This window comes from Dipodomys merriami, unplaced genomic scaffold (genome assembly GCF_024711535.1).
Source record: "Dipodomys merriami isolate MVZ:Mamm:240054 unplaced genomic scaffold, mDipMer1.0.p SCAF_2, whole genome shotgun sequence".
Lineage (NCBI taxonomy): Eukaryota > Metazoa > Chordata > Mammalia > Rodentia > Heteromyidae > Dipodomys > Dipodomys merriami.
In genome coordinates this window covers 6,147,801-6,155,146 of record NW_027203381.1, presented here as the reverse complement: position 1 = coordinate 6,155,146, position 7,346 = coordinate 6,147,801, and the positions used below count along the sequence as shown (strand labels likewise).

At 36.0% G+C, this 7,346-nt stretch overlaps 1 pseudogene; it reads left to right on the top strand.

Moving 5' to 3' along the window:
• The first annotated feature begins 6,768 nt into the window (after window positions 1-6,768).
• On the top strand, window positions 6,769-6,943 carry LOC138832731 (U4 spliceosomal RNA; annotated as a pseudogene).
• The last annotated feature ends 403 nt before the right edge of the window (window positions 6,944-7,346 follow it).

Genomic DNA, 7,346 nt, shown 5'->3' with positions numbered 1-7,346 from the left:
AAGTCAGTTCGAGAATAGGGAGACCGTCAGCATGTTCTTGTTAATGTGGCCAAAGTAAAGTTACGTATACTCAACAAACCATCAACCTCCTAGCTACTTCGTATGGTGACACAACTCCAATTCATAGAAAATTCTTCAGGTCAGCAATATATCATGCTTTTTGTGTTCATACTAGCTCATTCCAGTCATACTGCCTTTCACATGAAAATAAATAAATAAAAGCCATTCCACAAACTCTATAGATGGTTTGATCCATAGATATTAAGAGGTATCACCTAGCAGACCACTACCACAACAATGTGTATGACATTAGCTTCTCCAACCTATTTTTCTGAGTTTTATAACCATGTGTAGCATTTTCTGTTTCCAAGGAACATAATCATATTCCAGATTAGGCTTCTACTTTGTAAAGGTAAGCTCAGGGTGAGAAGCTCAGAATGAGTTTGTTTTTAACTGTTTTATCTGTATTATTACTTTCTCTGTGAAATCTGGGATCTCTACAGCATTTTGAAATCCTTTCTCAGTTAGTATACAACAATTTTAAAAATATTAATGCATCCTGTATCATTTTGTGTTTAAGTGGTTAGTTTAATAAATGTTTAAGGTCAGGAGTGCTGGTGTATTCATTGTTATCTCCATTAATCTAATCTAGTACTGCTCAAATGGTATGTTTGTTGAATAAATGAAGTCAACATAAGACAACTTAATGGATTTTTTATAAGATATGCACTAATGGTATAAATATTGTAGATTAGGTTACTGCTAAGTGCATATCTCCATGAAATTCCATTTTCATGTCTAAGCTATCATGTGGCTTTGTATCTTTGTGTGGATCCGTGCAGTTTCAAACTTGGTTCAAGTCATTGCTCTAAAAACACCTAACATAGAATGTGCTCATGATATTCAGAAGGGAGAAATGCTCCCACTCAGGTGGTTTTCACAGCAAACTGCTTGTGACAGTCTTCTTGTAAGCATAATGAGGACATAGTGACTTTAATTGAGGACATTAGTGGAATTTATTGACCCAAGCATGCTAATTCTGGAATTTAAAGGTCAAAAACCTGCAACATGGACACAAAACTATCAGCTTTATGGATTTTATGTCAGACTTTTGGTCATTTAAAAAATGCAACCCTAATTCCTCAAATTTGTCAGTGTGTCAACCCTGAATTATCTTCCTACTTCCACAATAAAGATATCAATGTCATTTTATGGTATTGCTTTATGAAATCAAAGTACACTTATACATTAGTTCTGCCTGGGATCAGGTTTTTGTGCACAAAGGCAGAGGAATATGAGAAAATTTGCTGTTGACCGTTTATGAAATATCATCCATCCATTGAATGTATTCACAATGGATTTGAAGCAATTAATTCAAGGACACATGCACAAAGGTATCACAAGGTATGTCCTTACATTTGTTTGGCCTGATGTTGCCAAATGGCTAACTTGCCTCACCTCACAAGTTGTTTTCAAAAACGGATTGGAAGTTTTAGATTTTGAAAAAATATCAAGAAAAAGATATAAGTTTAAGGACATTGAGAATATTCATCTCTGATGAATAAAGAGTGACAAATAACCAGTATTAATTATACCTTGCTTTATAAACGGTGCTGATCAAGAAGTCAGAGGTATAGAAATTTTTCTTTTGGTTAGTTCTGTGGAAATAATTGAGGTAAAATGGGCAGACACATGGAGACCTAACCCAGAGTGATTTGTCAGTGGATGATGATCAACCTCTCTATAAATTTCCACTTCCTAAAGGCTTCATGATCATATTTACTGGTTCAGCTCCAAGGAACAAAAATGTAGCTACTTTAGTAATGGTACCCTCTTCAGATTTTAGTAATAGCATCCTCTTAGAACTGTAATAGAGATGAGATTATAGTAACAAGGAGGCTTCCTTGTTCTGATTTTGTTTGGTTTTGTCTTAATGCAACATAGAAAACATTATATATGCAAAAATGTATACATAAAAACATATGTAAAAATGTATTTTAAAAGTGAGATTTAATGGATCAACTTAAAAAAATACCTTGGTGTGCATGATGGGAAATGATTTGAACTGAAAGTGTTCACCTTTCCTATTGCAGCTGTATCTTAGCACCGTCCTTGCTGCCAGCCAGTGGGTCATGCTCTCCCTTCCCCCCTCCCACCTGCAACAAATGCACCCAGCATTTTTGGAAGAGAGCCTAGGACTGAGGCCACATCTGCCAATGTCACCCCTGGCAGACACATATGCTGTTGAAATCTTGAAACTCCTCACTCAGAATAAGATCTCTCTTCCACTCTGCTTCTATCTGCCCACCCTGCAACCTGTTGGACTGTTGAGTTGAACCCTTTCTACTTGTTTTCTTTTCTTAGTTAAGAAGTCATTGGAAGTATGTCCATCAACCATTATGCTCTGAAATCAGCATGGCTTCAAATTGACACTAAAGATTATTATTGAGAGTGAAGTTGAAAGCCAGGCACTAGTGTCTCATGCCTATAATCCTAGCCCCTCATGAGGCTGAGATCTGAGGATCATGGTTCTAGGCCAGTCCAGAAAGGAAAGTCTGTTAGGCTCGTATCTCCCATTAACCATCAGAAAACTGGAAGAGGCCCTTTGCCTCAAAGTGGTAGAATGCTAGACTTAAACAAAAGAGTTCAGGGATAGCACCCAGGCCTAGAGTTCAAGCCCCACAACTGACCACAACAACAACAACAAAAAGAAGAGTGAATCACTATGCTTAACATCATGCTTAATATGCTTAATATCACCCAGATAAACTTAAGAACATATTCAAAAAACTCGCTAAAATGAATAGCTAAAGTGATAGAAGACCATCACAGAAAGCTCAAGTTCCAGAGTTCAAATTCCAATAATGCCATTTGATGTGATTTGACATTATAACATTGTATTTAGCTGGCAAGGTGTCCATTCGAATCATGTTTTCCAATAGGCTTCTCCAAGTATGTGGGACTTGTTCTCCTTTGCCACATGATATGAATATTGCCAAAAAATGTGAATATTTTACTGGAAATAAGTCAAAATCTAGACTAAATCTTTATTTTTCCTGATATTATTATTGTTTATTAATAAATATCACAGATTAGATTTAAATTTAACACACACTGCCTTGGGGAAATAAAATCATCTGACAGAGTTTTAAGATATCTTGAAATAATTGTGGGTCAAGCATAAAACAATTCCCATCTAATAATTGAAATTCAACTTTCACTACTGATTCCTAAAAAGAGACAATTTCCTATGAGTATGTTGATAGGAGAGACCATAAATAGATTCTATTACAGTATATGTTAAATTACAATGGCTATATTAATATCACTTGCTTTTCTTCTATTATCTCCAAGTAGTTGTAAAAAAGAATTGTCATTTAACAAAGCAGTTTGCAAATATAGTGCATCTTGATCTATGACACCCTTTTCAATATGAGCATACATTTCCTCCCCTTTGCAAGTAACTCTTTTCTCATGTTTATTTGGTTGAACTTTTACTTTGCCTTTCTAAGGAATTATGCTATTTGACTTCTCCCTTGAATCTGCCATATTTCAATCTACACTTGTATACCACACAAAACAAAGCTAGAATTCATGTTTACTTATGATTACATTTTAACTCATGCTACTCCCCGCAGGATACTTTTTGAGGTTTAAGTGTGTCTTCTTTGAATACAAATGCCACAAAACTGATACTTTCGCTGTTTGAAGCTAGGAACTTTATTTCAGAAGAGAGATAAGTAGAGAAAAAAATATATAGCCTGGTTATTTTGGTTTGCACTCAGCTGCACAGATAATAAAATAAAATAATATAATAAAAGCAGTCTCAAAATTGAATTATTAACATTGTAAAAACCAGTCAGAAACCCCAGTATTTATAAATCTTACTAAAATATAGTAATGTCTAGTTTGCTTTATGTCTATATCATATTAAGGCTTATTCAACATTTGGAGATTTAAACCCTAAATTTACATGTAGAGATAAACATTAAAGTGAATTGGGATGGAAATTATTATCATAAAGATTTTAAGAAAGATGTGAGTATACTAAGATATCATACTGCCGCTTTTTAAACTGTGGATTAACCTTTTGTACGAACTATTCAGTGAAAAGACAGACAACAATAAAAAAATTTTAAATGCACACAATGCTGCCTAAAAGTCTTTTTCAATTCATATTATCAGTAACTCCTCAGACCTTTCTCTCATGGCTGATACATCCCATCTTTCATAAAATAGGACAGAGACTGGAATTTATTGAGCTAGAACTCCAGTGTTTCACGCTGTTGAAAGAGTGGAGAAGTCTGCTCGTAGAAACATCACTATTATCATTACACATTATGACATTTTAGACAAAGAAAAATACTGCTTTTGTCTCCCTGGCTGAAGAGTGCTTTCACTGTACAAGTATTTCCCACAGTGTTCATGTGATGAAATAACCATCCCAATTACAATGTGAGCTCACTCAGCACACGCTCTTTTCTCCAGGCACCATGAAGTGGCCACAAGAGCCACTCCATTTTCTGAAAACCTTTCAAGTCTTGTTTTGTTTGGTCTTTTCCTTATGACTGATTGAAACTATGAAAACATGATTTTAAAACATGCTTCTATGATCTTCTTCACCCTTGAGAGAAGTCTCCAAAACATGATGTGCTTTTGAACCAATGTATTCAGATCTCCATTAGATCATAGAGAAGATCATCCTCGGTTGTATGAGCTTTGTATGAGTTTTCACTCGTTGTTATCGTGAAATCTAGTCTTAGACATCGTTGAGATTGACCTTTGCTTCCAGTTGTTTTGAATCTCTCTTCTACTTGGCATAGTCAGAGTCATTCTGAAGGCAGCAAGTGCTGCTGTAAAAGGTCCCGTTGTGGCTGAGCACCAGGGGTCCCTCAGGGCAGCAGTCCACCCTGAGCCTGGCCTGCAGGCCCTGAGAGTGGCCTCATCTCTCCAGTTCTCAGGGGTCTGCTCCACTCTTGAGGTTCCTGAGTGATGAACATTATGTTTGCTGGAGATTCTAGGGCATCCCATGGTAGTAATCTCATCACTTTCTATTCCCAGAAACAATCTCCTCATTCGCAGCTACACACCATGAGCCATAAAAACAGGTCGAACAAGGGTTGTAGACATCCCAAGCCAACGTGAGAAATGCAGGGAGAGAAGGCACACTGCTACCGCTTACAATGACTGTGAAGGTTTTACCAAGGAATTGTAACTGAGTATGGAAGAAACTAAGGAAAATGGTCGATAGTGAGCAACTTTTAAAACGTGGTTGAAAATGAGAATGGATTGTAAATACCCCTGGGCTAAGTGATTCTAAGTTGAGATGAATATTAGAAAGTGCAGAAAACAAGATATTTACATGTGTTTGTTCTACTATGTTCTAGACATGGAATGCAAATATGGAATTCTGTTTTCTTCCTGTGATAGTGTTATCAAGAGCTCACTAAATACAAAATGGAGTGGGAGCTGGGAATGTGGTTTAGTGGTCTACCATGCATGAAGCCCTGGGTTCAATTTCTCAGTACCACATAAACAGAAAAAGCTGGAAGTGATGCTTGGATCAAGTGGTAGAGTGTTTGCCTTGAGCAAAAGGGGCTCAGGGTCAATGCCCAGGCCCTGAGTTCAAGCCCCAAGACTGGCAAAAAAAAATCAAAGAGACTTTCAAAATACAAAATGGAGTAATTTGTATAGTAGATCCATCATTAGCTGTTTTTTTCAATAGCCAATATGTAATGGATGTTTTTGGTTTTTATTGCTGTTGTTGTTGTTGTTTTATCGGTCGTGGGGCTTGAACTCTGGGCTTGGGCGCTACCCTGTGCTCTTCAGCTCAAGGTGAGCGCTCTACCACTTGAGCCACAGCACCACTTCCGTAACGGATGTTTTTGAAACAAATTTAAAATCAAAAAACAAATACGGCATTTGATCTCAGAATTTAGACTTAAAAGAAAAACCAGATGAAAATCAAAGAGAAAGTTATTGAGTAAAAATCCTAGGTTCCAGAACCTTATGCCTTCTACAAAAAGCGCAATTGTTCAAGTGTGTTGTTAACCTGGATCAATTCCTGTTGTTTCTGAAGATGACTGGCAGTGAAACTCTGCAATCTATCAATAAAGTTTAGATTAGAAGTGAAATTCCATGTAATGGTTAGACAATTCACAGGCCAGCATGATGCCTGCTTTGTAAGCAACTTGGTTTCAGGAGTAGAAGCGGCTGATAAAACCGTATTTGCCATTTTATTATTTCATTTCATTTTCACTTCATTTCCATCTGAATTTAATTTTGGAAATACCAGGTTTCCTTCTTGGCCTGATACTTGCTAAGCATGTTTGAACCATTTGAGAAATGTGTATCAGATATATTTAGCTCTATTTCCAAATAAGATATCCTATGTTGCTTGGACCTATATCTCACATGTACCAAGGAATACAAACAGGCATTATCATCCCTGCCTTCATGGTTGAGCTGGGATCCTAATAATTTTTGCTTGGGCTGGCCTAGAGATACCATCTTCTGATCTCTACCTCTAAAGTAGCATTTTCTTTTTAAGTATATTAAGGAATGAGCCATGCCTTAATGGTAATAATCATTGTAAGGCCATGGATTTAAAAAAAATCACTGGATTCATGAGACACAGGCAGTAGTTATAAAACAATATTACTACTAGTAATACTTTCTCTTAGAAAAACTATTAAATTCTCTATCTCAATAAAATGTTTACTCCAAAATATATTTTCAAAAACTTTATTAAGATTAGATATATACCTTAGCTTTGCCCAGTGGCAGTATGGTAGCCAATGAGGTTTATCTGAGGCACGATTATTGCTAATTGAAAGAAATATACCTTAAAGCAAGCTTTGATTTATATTATCACAAAACCCCTTTGCAGGCCTCAAACAGAACCTTAATGATAAATTCAGATTCTATTGTGTATTCATGAATAATTTGCCCCAAATATTTAATGTCCAAAGGTTAAAATCAATTTCTAATTCCCATTTACATTGGCCCATACTTTTTCAATTGTCATTTGTCAGTTAAAAAAAAATTGGAATCCAATAGAGGGACTTTGAGTTGGAGAAGCATTTAGTTGTGCATTCATGTGAATATATATATATATATATATATATATATATATATATATATTCTCAATTAATTGCTCCTGTAGATTAAGCTCCATTTGAGTAGTCCCCATGTAGTACAGAGTACTGAGAATAGATTTCCCACATTTGATAAGCACTTACCTGTAAGGACACAACAGATGGACAGAAAATCTAATGTACTTGTCTGAATAAGACAATTCTGAATATATTACACTATCAGCCTGTGAATTATAAGGCCCTCCACTG